The 19,075-nt window shown below is 28.9% G+C and overlaps 1 protein-coding gene across 3 annotated transcripts in view; it reads left to right on the forward strand.

The window, feature by feature from the left end:
- LOC129962589 (mucin-2-like) overlaps positions 1-19,075 on the forward strand; it is a 120,182-nt gene that overhangs the window by 53,191 nt on the left and 47,916 nt on the right. Inside the window, exon 1 of one of the 3 annotated variants that reach the window (XM_056076392.1) lies at positions 2,634-2,759. The exons of the other annotated variants lie outside the window; for them this stretch is intronic. The gene's annotated coding sequence lies outside the window, so the exon portion shown is untranslated. Of the gene's footprint in view, positions 1-2,633; positions 2,760-19,075 lie in introns of those variants that run through there. 3 annotated transcript variants of the gene reach the window in all.

A 19,075-nucleotide genomic window follows, 5' to 3' on the forward strand; every position in this document is an offset into this window, starting at 1 on the left:
AATTGTAGAAAATATAATATAGTCAAGCGAATCTAATGTTTGAAAAACTTCTTTTAATTATAAACGCAGTGTCTTCTCAAACAACTTTCAACAAATAACCATAAAATCAAAAATAATACCACTTGCAGACAAAACTGACATCTTGTTTCAATAACCATCTGCCATTGTTACGCGTTTTCCCATGACACTAATTCTGAGTCCTTCAAACATAATTTAACGTAACTGATGACCGCGCCGTAACTGCACTTGCAGTGTCATGGGCCAACTGCTTTGATCGAATCATTTTCGACTCAAAAAGGCAAGAAGAAATGACCGCATAAGCTGTCAACCGCAATTCCCGTTTTTCTCAGTAACACAAAAGGAAACTACGGATTAGAAAGCAGACTCGCAAAAAAAAAAAAAATAAATAAATAAAACGACAATGGAAATTGCGCATTCGGACTGAAGGGATTTGATGTCTGAAAACGATATAGCGGTGGTTTCTTAAAAATAACTGCAAAAAAAAAATTGAGCAAAATTGAGCAAATGACGTTCTTCGTATACTATTACTCTATTCTTCCTTTTTTTGGATTTACTTCGTCGTTCTTAATAGAAAAAAAAAAGAATTTGTTTTGAAATTACTTTCGAGAAGAATGAATTTTGCTTTTTTCCCCTTCAAATATTTTATTTTTTTATATATTGATGTTTATTTTATTGGTGGCGGAAATTTGAATCTTGTATTCGAAAAGCTCTCTCTTTTTTTCTCTTTTTTTTGCACAAATAATATTCTGATTTTTTAGGGTTTACAGTACCTACAGCTTAGCCCCATAATTGTTTTGCTTTTTTATTGTCTAAAAAATATACACCTTTCGTTTCGAAAATGTGTAATGATGCGAATTTTCAAAAAAGAAGCCTGAGAACCCACGTACTATATTAAATACTTAAGCATTTATGGTTTATATTTATTTTTTTATATTTAATTATAATGCATTTGAATGAATTAAGTTAAATTTCTAAATGTTAGAAACGATAATTCAATGCATGTATGCTGTACTGACATGATATTTAAGGTATTAAAATAAATTACTACTTTGGCATTTGTTTTACAAAAGTATGTTTATTTGATGTTACAATGCGAATACAAATAGAAAACATAGCTTACTCGTTTCTATCTTTTGTATGAAATATAAAACGAACTGTCTTGTCTAAATGTATTTACTTTTCATTTTAACTTATAAAATCTAAAATTATTGTGTAAAAAAATTTTTTGTTTATCTTATTTTTATTAGTTGGAAGATATTTCTTTTAAGACTGGCGGAAAGTTTATTTACTACATGTAAATAAATTAAAAAACAAGAGAGGATCTAATTTTCATGTTATATATATCAGTCATGAAGGAAAACAAACACTTCTAAACATGTAGAAAGAAAGCGAATCGCTTGTAAAGTGAATAACATTTCAATTTCATTGTAAAAGAACTATGAAAAAAGTTCAGGTTAAAGGTCGATTGATTCAACTCGTATTCTACGGTATTATTTTAACCATTATTTTTTTTCATTTTCCGGAAATTACACAACACCTACTGTTACCTAACTGGGCTGTTTTTTTACAGAGATAAGTATAGTCATAGTTACAGCTTTTATTCATTTCCCCATTTAAAATTGTTATATTTGATTTATTAAATTTTGACTATACTTTTTAAAATTTCGGTACATGTGTTTTTTTTTCTGTATAAAATATGATTTAAGTTTTTTCTCTTTCTTGAATAATATAATTTATTATATTAAAGATGTCGATTCCTCGTTCAATATTGTTATAAACTATTATAAAAAATTTTGAAGCATTTTATCAATGTTTTATTTAATTATTTGCATTTTAATATTTTTCCATTTTTCTAATTATCTCCGAAAAATGCAGAACAAAGAAACGAACAATATCACTTATTATCAGAAGAATATCGCTTATTTTTGAACAAAGTATTCCGAGAGTTTTTATATGTTTTCAAATAAAATTTTGTAGTCATATTTTTTTAACGAATTTTCTCCCTAAATCTTTATAAACGCTTGTAAATACTTTTAAAATCAAATCGTCTGCGTCTCGTCTGAAAGTATATCGTATTTCGTTATTCGTATCCTAAAAAATGAGTTTCAGAAAAATTAAAAAGAAGGAACAAAAACAAACAACAAAAAGAAGAATGACGTATTTTTTTTCCAAACATCGCAACTTCCTTCCATTTTGTTTTATATTCTTCGCAATGACGTGATTTTGAAATGTCATCTATCGCTTTATCTGGACGTGAACGGAAGTTAAATTTCCAATGCCAATGAATGTGTGTACCCGTTACATTTCTCAGAATCCGTAAATACGCCTTCTTTAAAAAATAGTGACCTGACACACCGATAACAAAAAAAGAGCTAAAAGTCGCCTGCCACAATAAGAATTGGGCAAAAAACATTTATAGACCACGCTCAAGGAAGTTCGTTTGGCGGTTTTATGCATTTAAACTGTTGTAGATAGGATCTTGGTCTAAAAAAAAACATAATATGTGCTGTTCGTTTAACGTGGGGGCTCTGCAATGCTCTGAACCCATTTATTGGCCCACGCGGAATATTAATTGCCTTCTTTTATTCATTCCACGCATGTTCGCATTCGCAAAGTGTAGTTTAAGTGTTTTAATCGGAACATCACCGTCTGTTTATGTCTACCGGAACCAACAATATTTTTGAAGAATCGGTTGTTTAGAATATACCTCATTCGCTTTACACAGTAAAAACTCCCAAGTAAGTTTTTTTTATTGTTGATTTTGTAGACTTTGTGAGAAGAATTCTACGATTCTGTCCCCGCTTTGAATTTTGATTACTATCCGTGTTCTTTGATTTAATAAAAATACTATTTCTGGGAAAAGGCGAATTCAAGGTAAATAGAAGTTCTGAGATACGACCATAATATAGAAATGAGAATATATGAAAATCTTATTATAACGAAATTTAAATGTTATCTGTGTATATATTGTGCTAATTATATTAATTCTAAAACATATGTAACTTCAAATAAATACTGTGTATACTTCACTAAAATTTACTAGAAGTTTATTATGATTTTAAACATATTTAGTAAAATAAATTCTTAATGTATGATTTTGAAATTATTCTGCTCATTGATATTCCAGATGTAATTTTTTCAATATGTAATGTTTCTTCGTGCATATATTTCCTTTATTTAATTTATTTAATTTGTTTCCTTTATTTAATTTAGACTTCGATTTAAATTCTTGTCAAAAAATCGATTTGCAAATGATTTTTCTATCTAGTTTCTATCTGTTAAAACTCTGTGTTATAGAATGAATTTTCTATCCACTTCTTATCTAGTAAATCTCGATATATAGAATGAATTTTCAATCTAGTTTCTATTTAATAAAACTCGATATATAGAATGAATTTTCTATCTACTTTTTATGTAGTAAAACTAGATATATAGAATGAATTTTCAATCTAGTTTCTATTTAATAAAACTCGATATATAGAATGAATTTTCAATCTAGTTTCCATTTAATAAAACTCGATATATAGAATGAATTTCCTATGTTGTAAAACTCGATATATAGAATGAATTTCCTATGTAGTAAAACTCGATATATAGAATGAATTTTCAATCTAGATTCTATTTAATAAAACTCGATATATAGAATGAATTTTCTATGTAGTAAAACTGGATACATAGAATGAATTTTCTATCTAGTAAATCTGGATATATAGAATGAATTTTCTATGTAGTAAAACTCGATATATAAAATGAATTTTCTATGTAGTAAAACTCGATATATAGAATAAATTTTCTATTTAGTAAAACTGGATACATAGAATGAATTTTCTATCTAGTAAATCTGGATATATAGAATGAATTTTCTATCTAGTAAATCTGGATATATAGAATGAATTTTCTATCTAGTTTCTATTAAGTAAAACTCGATGTATAGGATGAATTTATCTATTTTCTATCTAGTACTTATTTATATATAGAATTAGTTAATTTATTCTTCCTTCATTCAATTTACAATTTTAAAAATATGTAATAAGTGCCTTATTCTGTAATCCGCGTGTCATGGAAAGTCATTTAATAACTTACTACATCATCACAAATATGTTACATTTTGAATTTTATAGTATGTTCAAAATGCACAATGACTCTTTTTAATATTTCATAATAATGTTTCTCGATTTAAGAGTTACCTTTTACGACTTTATGCTAACATCCGTCTTTACCGATTTTTTTTTCTGAAGCTGATTATCAGACCTATTTAATTAACAAATTAAATAATCTCTTGCCCAAATACCCAGATACGGTGTCAATCTAAAAGGACTTTGTAAGAACCGGTTTTGTTTGGCTCAGTTTCAATTTGCTTTCTAGTCGGAAGAGTCTCATTAGATAATTTATTAGGTCGGTATCTCAACCCCCCCCCCCTTCAATGTTTCCATTTAAGATTACTTGAAGCAACAAACAGCCTGGAAACGAATTAGTCCTCGTTATTAAGCAATTAAAGTTAGAAAGCAAGTTCTGAATGCACATGGCTTAGCTTTGGGTACTACTAAGTTTCGAAACATTTCGTGACAGAATTATGAATTTAGTTTTACCTGTTAATTATATTTGCTGATTGATTCGTGGATGTAAATCGTGAAGAAGCATTTCATTAGTCGTGATTTGTAAAAGTTTTAAACATTCGTTTATTTTGTTTGGCAACAGGTGATAGATCTTACATTAAGAGAAAGTCATTTAGAAAGAGTTTTCAGACAACTGCGATCTGCTTATAATTATTTTTATCATTTAGTGTAAACTAGCTGCCTTTGGCGATCAGTTGACTCGCTGGGATTATTATATATTAAAAATTTCATTTAAAATGTTTTGTAATTTGTTTTTAATAGCTTCCTCAGTAAAGTATTTCTAAACTTCAAATTTTAATAGACATATAATTCATATTATTTTAAGTCTTGCGTATTCTTTTCATTTCCATTTTTCATTCTATACATTTTCTTAATGCCATGTCTATATGGCTTTATGCATCCAGTTACTTCTCAGAAAAGAAAAGCAGTGTTTAAAAATGGCGAACTTTATTAAGTTTTCATCTTAGCTTGATTTTAAAATTGTACTTTGATAGTAAGTGCAACACAATTTTTAAGCCTATCTTGTACTAAAACTTAACATGGAAAAATAAGCTGAATCATCAGATCGTAATCATCACCAATGGTAAAAATCCAAGATGAAATATGAGCAGCAACAATTAAAACGATTTCAGATTCACTTCAGCGATGCAATATTTTATTATTAAATACGCTTAAAATATTTTTAAATTGATTAAAAACAAAAAAAAAATTATATTGAAAAGCATTTTATTATTAGAAAAACAATTTTTAAATTCTAAAAATCCTTTTTGTTCTGTAATAATATTTTCGCAAGTTATCATGGGGAAATGTTAAAATTTTGCTTAATTTTTAATTAATTACCGTTATAATTAAAATTTTGTGAAATTTCCTCCGAGGTGCACATTCTCATCCTTTAAAATTACATGTAACAAATTTGGTAGATATAGCTGAAATGGTTTAATCTGTTGAGCGCCAATCATACAAACACATATATTCATATTTATTGAGTACAGATAAAATTAGTTATTTGTTACTCCTAATTATCCAAACTACCCATTTATTAAAAATTTAAATTCATTGTTTTAGAATTGCTATTTCCAAAATTCTAAATTCAGAAACTTTATAGAATTCTTTGTAATTGCAGTTTTCCCAATAGGCAGATTGGGCAACTTCCGAGAGTCACTAAACTGAGATGGTAGATCGCAAGCAAGTTGACATTTTTCTGCCTGAAGATGCGCAAGGCAAGATTAAATTGGTGCAATAGACATGCGCATTGCGTGCTTGTAAATTGATGTCACTTGAGGATTATAATTGAATGTGTAATTTTTGTTTAGTTCTAACCATTTGATTTGGTTTTCTTCCAAACACTTGTTTACCACATTCATTCTCCCGATTTAGACACAGTTGATAAACAACGCTTAGTAATTAAAACGTCATATGTTCGTCGAAACGTCAAACGTCATCATAGGTCATTATCGTTACGCCCACTCCATTTAAATTGAGACAATGCGGTTTATCATAATGATGTTTAATAGCATAATGTGCAGGTCCATTCAATACTTTAATTTTGCATTCAGAATTAAAACGGGGACTGTAATTTTTAGTTAGAAATTTGAATTTTCTTTAAGTAGTCAATCGATTAATAAATGAATATTAGCTTTCAGTGTAAAATAACATGATCTGCCTGAAATATTTTTAAAATCTAATTATTGTTTTGCCAACACTAGTAGTAAAATAATCTCATTATCTTCAGAATGAAATTATTTTCTGGATTATTCGTTACATTTTATAGTGTTCATAAGTTTTATTAAAAACATTTCAGATAAGGTACCATTTTATCGTTCACATTGCTGTTTCGGTATTTGCTTGCTATTGTTGTTCTTTATTTTTGTTGTTGTTCTTTCTTTATCGTATTATCACCAAAGGGAGTTCTTATTTGCCAAAATGGTAAGAAATGCCAAAAGAAAAGCAATCTCTATCAAAAGAATTCAAATTTGCCGTAATTAATGATTAAAATTATTTTCCTTATACATATTGGACACAAGCATGCTATCAAGGATTAACTCCAAATTATGTACTTGGATAATAACTGTAATAATGATAGAATTTTCAGATTTCTAAATATTAACTAGAATTTTAATCGTAATAAATCTTGCATAAAATAGTTCATAGCAGTGTGTCATCGAATTGAACAAAAATGTCAAAACCGTGCTATGCATTTTTCCATACAATCTCGGCACGAAGTAATCCGGTTGCCAGACTGTGTTAGTAGAACAGACATTTACTGATTAGTATGTGTGGAATTGAGTGTATGTCGCACTACAGTTGTCCAGTGATATAGTGACTTTTATTCTTATGGCCTTGTGTGTTGATAGGTTCGTGATATTTCAGCTGTGCTCACATGTCTATATTTAAAATCATTGCTTCATTGAAAAAGGGCAATACAAATCACATACAAATTCTTCATTAAGTTTCAGTTATTGATTTCATTAATGCTTTTGTTGACAAAAATCGGATTACTGCACTCTGAACATATTTGGAAGAATTCATGATAAGACGTTACTAGCTTTGAACTTTTGTCACATACAGCTTCACAAGTTGTTTTATATCAAATTCTACTGGACTTGTACAATCGTTCCATTTACCTGAAAATCCTTAAAATCCTATGGAATAATGTCTTTGGATCCAGTGCTTGATTTCGATTTGATGTACCTCTAAACTGTTAGAAATACAGAGCCATTTATAAGTCCATTTAAGTAGTATATTTGCCGGCGTCCTGGCATAGGGGTAGCGCATCTTCCTCATGATCTGGGCGTAGAGGGTTCGAGTGCCGGTTTGGATATGGTCGTTCTTCCTGTTCTATCTGTGAGATGTGTGAATATGCCCTCCTGTAAAAAGGGATTGTGCAAGCAAATGAGTGATGCATGAGTAGTCAAGTCGTACTCTTGGCCCAAGTTGGCTCTACGATAAAAACAAGAGGCGCTCTCCCTTAGGCTTAAATCGGCTGTCTTTGAACAGCGGGCTTGTCAGTGGTAAGTGCCATAAGAAACAACAAGTAGTATATTTAGTACTGTTGATACTTACTGTACTTACTTACACGAAAGAGTTTTTAGTAGGGAAGATAGTTCAAGAAAGTAAAGGCCTTAAGTTATGTGCAGCTTATACGCAAATTCGACACTAACTAGATCTGCAGTCCCACTTTTATTTGAGTGACTTGATGGATAATCTTTTTGAGATGTAGTTACTTTCTCATAACATTATAAAAATTCTAATCTATCATTATGTTTTTACGGAATTGAGTATTGCGTTATTAGGAGTCATTTGCATGATATATTGAAGTTTCCTCAGTTTTGTACAGTAAACTACTCACAGATAAATGGAATTAACCGGAATTTCAAAATCGGTAATCTATTCTCAATTTTATAACTGTGAAGTTTTGTTTCTACACCTCGACATAAGTCATTTCCACTTAAATACAAGTCTGTAGTCTGTTTCAGTCATAGAATTATTCGATAGAATTGTTTAAAACATTTACATTTTTATCTGAATATGATAAAAAAAATTATATTGATGATTAAGAAAGGTTTTTTCATGAACAGTTCGTTATTGTTAATCTACAATATTTAAATATTTTACAAAAAAAATTTAATAATTTTTTTCATTGGCATTCATATAGTCGTATTTCTAAACAATGATTTTGGTATTCAATAATTTGATATTAACAATGATTAATTTTCTGATGAAATGAGAGAATATCCCTTTATACTGCATACTAATAAAGAGTCTCTTCAGAAATCGTGATTTCTGAGTGGGGGAATTAGTTACATCATAAAATTGCTGAAATATTTAGACATTTAATCAAACATTCCAATAATGCTTCATGGTGGAGTCACGTTCATTAACATCATAGGCATATAAGTAATATCATCATAACTACAATTTGTCTTATGCTGTGATACCGATATCACGGCTTTTATTTTACTTGAAGATGCGCAACGGATACCAAGATTAAATTGGCGCGTTGCAATTGACATGCGCATTGCGTGATCATAAATTGACGCCACTTGAACATTACAGTTGAATGAGTAAGTTTTGTTTAGATCTTACTATTTGATTTCGTTTTCTTCCTAAACAACTTGTTTACGACATTCATTCTTCCGTTTTAACCTCAAATGACAAACAACGCGTAATAATTCAAAACGTCATATCTTCCTACCCATTAACTCATAACCACGGAACAGGAAACATCTTTATTATTATAGGTCATTATCGACACGCCCACTCCATTTAAACTAAGACAATGCGGTTTGGCGAAGTAAGTTGGCGATGATGACTTCGCCAATGGCAAACCTTCTTGGTTTCGTTTCTCCTTGACATTGAAATAGCCGTCGGATGGCAAAGAAGATTATGCTAAAGAACACCTACACTATAGTGCCGCCCATTCGCGAAGGCCGCTGAGCGATATTCGTGTTTGTTGTTTTAATTCTTTTCAGGTTTCTGTTCATACATATTTATTCAGCAAATGAATAATATTTGTCCATAAAAGTCTTTGGCAGGCGTATTATTTCGAAAGTTTTGTGTACGCAACTCTTAGAAAGAATGCGAAGCGTTCCACAGATATGCTTACAGACAGACTTATTCTTTATTGTTTCGGTAATGGCTGTGAATTTTCATTTGAACTGAGTTGAATGTGAATGGAGTTTTTTTTTTTTAATAGGGGGTGGGAGTGACGGAAGTGTCCTTGAGAAATGTGTATAGTAATTTTATGGATATATATTCACTATGTATGTATATGTTTTTAATAAAAATTTTCAGTGAGGAGAAAAATAAACAAAAAGGTCACTTGTTCTTCTTCATATTAATATGATGTATTAACTCTATGATTTTCTTATGGTATCTATCACATAAGAAAATCATACAGTTTTTAAAAATATTTAAGATTTTTTGTTTTTAATTTTGTAAAATTGTGGCAATTTGTATTTAAATTTGGCAGATTGTTTAAGCTGTTCTTGAAGTTTGAGTCTTGAATTGTTTAAATTGATTCGCTTAGTTTAAAATACCTACCAGCGTGTAACAATTCTTATTTTCTCTAGAATTCGGAGGTACGAAAAATAATTACTTCCAAGCTTTATCCTCTTAATTACAGGTGTCAGCACTAATACTGACTGAATAAACCTTTGTTTCAGCCAGATTAGTTTTACTGCTGCCATCTATCGCCATTCACCATAACTAAGAATGCTTTAAAAAATTTTGTTCCCTGAAGGTGTAATTCTATTTTTTTATTGAAATTTATAAATAATAAATGCATAATATAAAAAAGTTTTCTATTTTTTTAATATTAACAATTTTTTATAAGAAAAGTTTTAGACATATTCGGTTTTTTTTGTCGGTTATTATTTGTCGTAACTTAAATGTGGAAAGCTCATTTTAATATTAAGTCATTTATGAATGATGAGAAAATTATAATACTTCTTTATATTAATTAGATTAACGTATCCTTAAAATAAATAATTGCTAAAAAATACTAATAGGATTTACTTAAAATTAAATCTCAATCCATTTCGTATTTGAAACAAAATTCTGAAATATACCAAGCTCGTTAGATCTTTCTTAATTGAAATTCAAGTAGTTATTAAGTAATCCGAACAAATTGGAAAGAAATTTAATAGATTTATGTTTCTCTTCAAAATTATGGTATAGGATAGTGCAAAATAATTCTTTCAAAACGGCATATCATATAACAAAGGGTATCCCAATTATAGAATATCGCATAATAAGTGAGCTTATTCACATTGGGTTGTTTTTAATTCGCTTTGACGCTGCTTCAGTCTAGTTGATTCTTGATGATGGAATCGTTTTGATTCCATCTCTCCTGAGATTCAATTCTGTCATGAATCGATGAGTAATTCAAAAAGTAGAATTTGCTAACATGTTTCATCTTTTTATTTTTATTTTTCGTAAATTATTTGGTCTTGCATTTGCTCAATAAACTTCTTTTAATGAAATAAAATTTGAATGCAAGACATAAGTGTCATTGAAATTCTGGATATGATTATTGGGCTTCCCGAAATGATTTGATTTTTCTTTCTCAACTTAAAGGTAAAATGGCCTAAACTTATAAATGAAATATTTTTACTCAATTTATTGGTAAAGGGTGAAAAAAACTTAAAGTTGATATAAAGCTGTAATGCGAAGCACCGCAACATGATAACATTTTAAGCTTAATTCATATATCTTATATTCGCCTGTCTATATTGCATCTGCCGTTGCGTTCTATGTTTAATAAATATTATACCATGCAATTTATAGAATGAATACTAGGTTAAAAATATGTCGAATGTGTTAAAAAAATGTCGAAGCATTGGTTGGTAATAAACTGAAAAAAGTAAAAAAGATATTAAAATATTAACATTCTTTATTCACAGTCTTGCTATACTGTATTATATTAAAAAAACAATAATACAAAATTGTTTTTTAAATTAATTTTGAAAATTTTATTAAAATTAAAGAAAAAAATATTCGTTAGTGAAACTGGTGCTTATATATATATATATATATATATATATATATAATATTGCGATACTGTGCACCGATATTATTAAGAAAAAAAATATTGGAACTTTCAATAATTAATTAAAAGTCTCATGTTAAAATTGCGAAATTCCGATTTAAAAAAAAGGAGTAAGAAAACAGAGTAAATTTTAACTAATATCTGGGCGGTAAATTGCAGGACATTCCATTATTACTGGAACTAGGCGTTAAGTGAGACGCATATTCCTACTGTTTAGAATGGAATGAATATAAAGTAAAAATACATTGTAGCTAACGCCTCTATTTAAAACGGTTTGAACGTAAGCAGCCTAATATGGCTGCGGAGCCTTAAAAAAGCGCAGAAAATAAGAAGTAGAAAAAAACAGAATTGCGTGAAGATAGACGATTGTTATTTAGCTATGAAAAGGGTGTGAGAGGAGAATACAATATATCAGAATTCAGATATAGAATAATCCATTTGTAATTTAGAATTCGAAAGATCATTCTTTAACTCATCAGAAGGATAGTAAATCGTTTGCAAAGATTGCGTACATTTATTTTTGAAACGGCGACACTTCATAAACAAGTGTCTGTTATTAATACAGTAGAAGCTTTCATTTACCAGAATATTAAAATACGACATATTTACTTCTCATCTATACTTATAATAAAGCTCAATGTGTGTGTGTGTGTGTGTTGGCGCTCTACAGGCCCGACCGTTTGACATACAGCTATCAAATTTGGTACATGTATACCTTGGAGATTGGGAATGTGCACCTGGGGTTTCTTTTTTCGAATTTTTAATTAGAATTTTAATTATTAATTAAAAACTAACTTTGTCGCCAAAAAAATCTTCCATTTTTCCCACCGCCAACTTTTCCGCCAAAAAAATCTTCCATTATCCCCAGCGCCAAACGAGAAAGACTTCAGTTATTTTTTCTCCCAACAGTAATGAGGCTAGGGTTAAAATTTTTCGGCGGATTATTTCAATCGGTTCTGTTTATTTTCTTAATGTTTGATGCATTTAAAATTAAACATTGTTAATGAATCAATCTTTCAGATTCATTCTGAAGTACTTTTGAATTAAAATAAAACAGAATAAAGGAAATTAAAAATTTCTAATCCGCATAGCGTTACCCCAACTGGCGTAGAAAAAATCACGTATTTGCGTTACGTAACCGGCGAAGAAAATTCACGCATGCGCATTCTGTTCTGATTGTTGCCATGACAACGTTATCAATGGACGATTTAAATTATTTTTGGGTTAGTTGCATGCTTTTGTAAGTAAATTGTATTTATGTTAGTTATATATTTTTTGTATATGCTTATAGTTTTAAGTACATCGTTTTTTAAGTAGTTTTTTTAAAACCTGTTTTCAACCGTTTATTTTAAACGATTCGTTTTATTTTCTTAGTGTTTGATGCATTTAAATTTAAACATTGTTAATGAATCGATCTGCTCATAATGAATCTAAGAAAATTTTGTTGACCAACTCTTGAGATATTACATAAATTTAAAAAGATATTCTTTAGTGCCCATAAAGTTTAAACGCTAAGTGACTCTATTTTCAGTAATCAGATTATAAAAAAATGCTTTGTTTCAGTAAAAAATATTATTATATTAATTGAAGATAAATTCTTTCCACTTTAAAGCATAAATTCTACGGGTGCTAACAGAAAATGAGAGAGATACATATTACGTTATGACTGAAGGCCTTTATAATATTATGAATGAATTATATGATAATCAAAATTTGAAGTTTTAAAATATTTTGATGAAGAAGCTATTAAAGTAGAAATTGCATAAAATATTTAATTATTAAAATTTTAACGAACATTAAGATTGGCGAACCGGCTGGTCGCCAAAGGCGGCTAGTAATAAATAAAAATAATGAACAATTTAATTAATTACGACAAAATTTAAATCTTTTAAAATAAAATAAATTATATAGAATACATTTAATGATGTTTCTCATCGTGAATTTTTTATTTTTATTTTCTTTTATACGAAATGTATAGAGAAAAATTATTGCAGTCGTTAAAAAATACCAATTCAAAAATTTGACAATAACCATGTTCCAGAACTCTTCGATTCTAAAAAACACATTTTTGGAATTATATTTATCTGTCTGTGAACACAGTCGCTCTAAAACACTTTGAGATCGATGAATGAAATTTGTTTTATAGTCAATAAAATTTATTACATAGTTTTAGCATTTAAAATATGTGTTAAATTCGGAACAAAATCCCTCAAAGGGTTGACCGTCTATGACTTTTACAGGCACAACTCGTAACAAAGAATATTGAAATATATTTAAAGACCGCATGAGAAAAATTTTTAATTAAAAGAAAAGAATTTTTCAAAAACATTTTTATTAGTGTTTTTTTAAATTTTTAAATTCATGAATATATATAAAAAAAAGAAATTTATAAATATAATAGAATGTCTAAAAAGTTTAAGCATTGAGAGGAATATAATTTGGAAATTAAACAAAAATTCATAAAATTGGAAAAATTCTCAACTATTCATTGAAAATCAAAATAAGTTATGTCTTATATGTAAATGTATAAGATTCTCATTATAATCAATCAGTCATAGCTAATTTCTAAATTATTAGACTTTATGCTTTAAATGGAATAAAGAATCATATTGTAGTCTATGACTGATTGTAGTCAATCTGTCATAGCTAATTTCTTAATTATTACGCTTTACGCTTTAAATGGAATAAAGAATCATATTGTAGTCTATGACTAATTGTAGTCAATCTGTCATAGCTAATTTCTTAATTATTAGGCTTTATGCTTTAAATGGAATAAAGAATCATATTATATGTTTTGTGAATTGATGAATAAACTTCCAAAATTTATACTGTCTAAATTTTTAAACTGTTCTTTTGACCTATTTGTTACATTTTGCACAATAATTTTGACAACTAACATTTAAAATAATAAAGGTCTTTCTTCTAAGACTAAAACTAATAAAATTATGAAACTTCGGATATAGACAATTTAAAGCCATTTCGCTGACTGCCCCTAGAAATATTCGCCTCGTCATTTTCTCGAAGCAGACGTTGATTGGCCTCACATAAAAAAAAAATTCAAAATTCCACAAATCGGATAATTTTAGTCATAGAAAAGTAGAGATTTTTTTTTATTTTAAAAGTTAGAGAACCAGTAATATTTTTATAAATATGATTAACAGAAATGAGTAATTGTATAAATATTTGAATTTTGTAATTTTTTTCTGCAGTATATATTTATTCGACTCAAACAATTAAAAACTTTATTCTTTACTTCATTTTAAGCATTTTTTCCTAGTGGAAATATGCCTACCTCAATCGGTTTAGAAATAAACTATCTGGCTACAATTATGGTGATATACTGCATATTAAAATTCCAGATAGCTTAAAATATATTTATCAACTTCGCATACTTTAAAGATTTTTATTTAGCTTTGGAAATATTTGATTAAAGAAAATTCCAAATATAACATTTTTTTTCAAGTTCTTTTTCCTAGAAATTTTCTTTAAAATTAAATGATTTTTTATGGAACAGAAGAAAAAATCTGGAAAAATAAACTTTAAAAGGCTTAGAAGATTCATTTGTAATTGAGTCGATTCTTTTGGAAGATTCATTTGTAATTGAGTCGATTCTTTTAGAAGATTCATTTGTAATTGAGTCGATTCTTTTAGAAGATTCATTTGTAATTGAGTCGACTCTTCCTCGCCTTTTAGTTCTAGAATTTTCCAATAATCAAAAAAATTCCAATAATGTCAATATCGTAAGAGGTCAATGTTCCTAACAATTTGAATTGATGCAACTCGAGTCTGAAGTCATTGTGAAGAAATTTATTGAAGATTACTTCCAATTTTGTTGAACGTGCTGTGAAAGTGAAAGGTTTTCATCACGTGTTAAAGGCTCTCAGCCGTGACAAAGAGAGGCATTACTTGTCTTCAGAAGCTGTAAATGCTTGGATATTGAGAGATATGGATGATAATGAAAATAAGCGTATTGTCTCAATAAGATAAACTCTCGCTATTTTGATGGTTTATTTCCTGCAATTTACGGAATAATACCGCATAAAAAGAATAACATTGTTTAAATTTACTCGTATTTATCAAGATAATAAAAAAATCGATTTTTCTTTCTTAATTTGGTAGATATCTGAAAAAGTACAAGAGAAAATGTTAATAAATACACGATTATGAATTTTAAATGTTAATTCGTCAGAAATTTTTTGGGACTTTTTACGAATTGTGCTTTTATATTAAAAATCTGTAAATGCTAATTGGTTCTTTTTATTTCATCGTATACGAAATTAATTGGTACTGGAAAAAAAAGATTTATTTCGAGATTTTTAGGAATTTTAGCATTTTATATCTGCTTGAGTCCGAAACTGACATTTTAGGTAGATTCCTATAGGAAGAATACCTATTGCAATAGTTCTCATGGCAAGACTTTGAGAAAATTTCTTCAGTTCTCTACCGATCATGGTCCCTAGAAACCAATACCATGCTTCATTCAAAGGTTTATATGCGTGTAACGCTCTGCTTATGCTATCTTATAAACAGGATAACTAGAGTAATTTTGTTTGAATTTTAACTGGCTTTGGAATATGTTATTAGAATTCATTTAAATAACTCGCTATTGTTCTCTGGACAGATGTCTTCCATAAACTAATTTTTTTTCACCCTGTAGGAGGTCTGTAACTGGAAGATTCATTGCCATTTGGATATCGAATTTCTTAACAATTGCAATACCTTTTTCTTGGTTACTTTGTTCATCAGAAAAAAAAAAAAAAACATACAAAATATTAACAAGTATAATTTGGTTTATATTTCAATGAATACTAGTTCGATTGCTGACATTTATTTAGTATGCATTATGGTATTTGTGAATTAACTGCAAGCCAGCGGTTCATCGCCAAAGGTCCCACTGCATCTGGACTACGCAGTATAGAGAAATTATAGTAATTGTCGAAAATTCGAAATCTGTATTTTAGCGAATCTCCACGACTTAGACCTCTCTGAGTTCGAAAAACACATTTGTGGAAAATGTCCGTCTGTCTGTCTGTCTGTGAAAAAGATAACTCAAAACCATTTGGAGCTAGATGGTTGAAATTTAGTATATGGTCTTAACACCAAATTTGCAGATTTTTATCAAATTTTGAATAAAATCTTTAGAGGAATTCCGGCTGTACGAATATAAGTTAACACTTTAATTACAAAACGAAGAAAGCTAGATCGATAAAATTCGGTACACAGATTTAACATCTATAATGTTGACACCTGTTAATTTTTGAGCCAAATCCAACAAGGGATTGATCTATCTGTCAATCTGTACTTTCAGAAATATGTAGACGCGATCATTCAAAAATGCAATGGTTTAAATATATCAAATTTGGTGTAGGATTTTGTGACTGTTAGTGCAGTTTTATATCAAATTTTTGTTTCAATAGGTTCCGAAAAACCTATTCAAAACACAAAATTCTACCTGGGATTAATCGCCAAATATCTCGGCAAGGATGATATGATATGCTAAATTCTCGCCAAAAGTAGATAATTCGTTTTTATTGCACGCCAATGCCATATAAGGCGTTTTATGGTAAGACAAATTTATTAGAGAGTATGCAAGAACGTTTTGAGACGACCCCTCCCGCTGGTTGTAATTAATGTTCACCAGTGGTTTGCAGTTAATACTAAAGTTTGTCAATAGGTTATACATAAATACCTGCATTACAGCGAATTTTATTTCATTAAACAATAATTTACGAGAAGTTTCATTGCCCTTGCAGTCACCGCTGCTGTTTATTATTTCTAGAAACATTCTTTCCTCACATGTTTTCCCTCATATACCGTCACATCGCAGAATCCAGATATTATTTATTGCGCCATTGAACCTTTCCATTGCTGGCTGTGACCTATTTTTACGTTCATTCATTTTCTCCTCGATACGCTTTCTCACTTACAGGACTAATTTGGTAATAGAACGATCATAATAACACGGTGACCGTGACCTACTGATTGGCTAATCCGCCTACCGCTGACCTGCGTGTTGTGCGGCCATCTGTAAGAATAAGAAGAGCTACTGAATAATGTTTTCGTGTGTTGCTGCGAGTTAATAATTTAAAGATTTCCTATGGATTAATAATTTTCTGCTGTGAAGAAAAATCGTCAAAAAATGATTTTGGTTATCTAATAGGAAAAGATTTTTTTTTCTAATACATATTCATGTTTAAAATTTAACTTTAAATTTTATCTTTTTAAATTTTAAACTTTATTTCACCTTTTGATTTAATTGAAAATTATAATAACTAAATATGCAATGTGATCGTAAAGTCTTACTCTTATAGCAAAAGAGAAAAAAACATTGAAAATACGATAATAATAAAATTTCTAATGTGGAATAGTTGTGTTCTTTAATTTTTTATCAATCCATTAAATCCATAGTGATTTCACATTCGATTGTAAAATCACTTTAATTTTTATCAATCCATTATTCTTTTTCTGTTCTTTATCAATCCATTATTCTGTTCTTTAATTTTTTATCAATCCATTAAATCCATAGTGATTTCACATTCGATTGTAAAATCACTTTAATTTTTATCAATCCGTTATTCTTTTTCTGTTCTTTATCAATCCATTATTCTGTTCTTTAATTTTTTATCAATCCATTAAATCCATAGTGATTTCACATTCGATTGTAAAATCACTTTAATTTTTTATCAATCGATTATTTTTTTTCTGTTCTTTATCAATCCATTATCCATTATTCTGTTCTTTAATTTTTTATCAATCCATTAAATCCATAGTGATTTCACATTCGATTGTAAAATCACTTTAATTTTTTATCAATCGATTATTCTTTTTCTGTTCTTTATCAATCCATTATCCATTATTCTGTTCTTTAATTTTTTATCAATCCATTAAATCCATAGTGATTTTACATTCGATTGTAAAATCACTTTAATTTTTTATCAATCCATTATTCTTTTTCTGTTCTTTATCAATCCATTATCCATTATTCTGTTCTTTAATTTTTTATCAATCCATTAAATCCACGGTGATTTTACATTCGATTGTAAAATCACTTTAATTTTTTATCAACCCATTATTCTTTTTCTGTTCTTTATCAATCCATTATTCTGTTCTTTAATTTTTTTATCAATCCATTAAATCCATAGTGATTTTACATTCGATTATAATCAAAATAGCACCAACGAAGGAAAAAGTGCAATGATTTCAAATCTGCCATTACTGTTCAGTATCTATTTCGAGATTACATAGAGGATAGAGTGTTTGCAACACCATTTGCAGATGCTGATATATCCAAAGTTAGGATCTCAGATGCTGTGTCTACTGTAATAATCAAAATTTTGGACAGTATTTTTAGAGATTCAACCATCGCCTTGACATTCTTCAAGCTACCACGAATGCTTTTATTAAAATTTGCTAACGCAAGTGGTTTTTCAAAAAACTTTGTAAACTTCTTTGCAATATACCGAAATAACCTTATGCCGGATTATAGAATTTTTTACAATAATTTTTGTACCTAGAAAAGATTTTTTGATTCACTCTGTATTAATACTTCGTATTTACTCGATGAGAGAAACCGGTAAAAAGTGAACATGTGTGGGCTTAACTTTGAATATAAATATTAATTAATTTGTTGAGGAAATTATTTCGAATAAAAATATATAATAAAGAATATAATCTATAAAACAATCGATTTATACCGTCATAATAGGGTAGAGTGTAAGGCACCCAGGAAAAAATTGCCGCTGGTTTAGTTTTATTTTAATTTTTCCCCTTAAGTTTTGTGTTTTCCTTCCTTACAAACATTATTTTCGGTACCACATTTCGGTTTTCACAGAAGGAAACATCTTCATTTGAGCATGTTTCAATAATAAATTGTATGCATTTAGTATGT

This window comes from Argiope bruennichi, chromosome 3 (assembly GCF_947563725.1).
Source record: "Argiope bruennichi chromosome 3, qqArgBrue1.1, whole genome shotgun sequence".
In the NCBI taxonomy this organism is placed as follows: domain Eukaryota; kingdom Metazoa; phylum Arthropoda; class Arachnida; order Araneae; family Araneidae; genus Argiope; species Argiope bruennichi.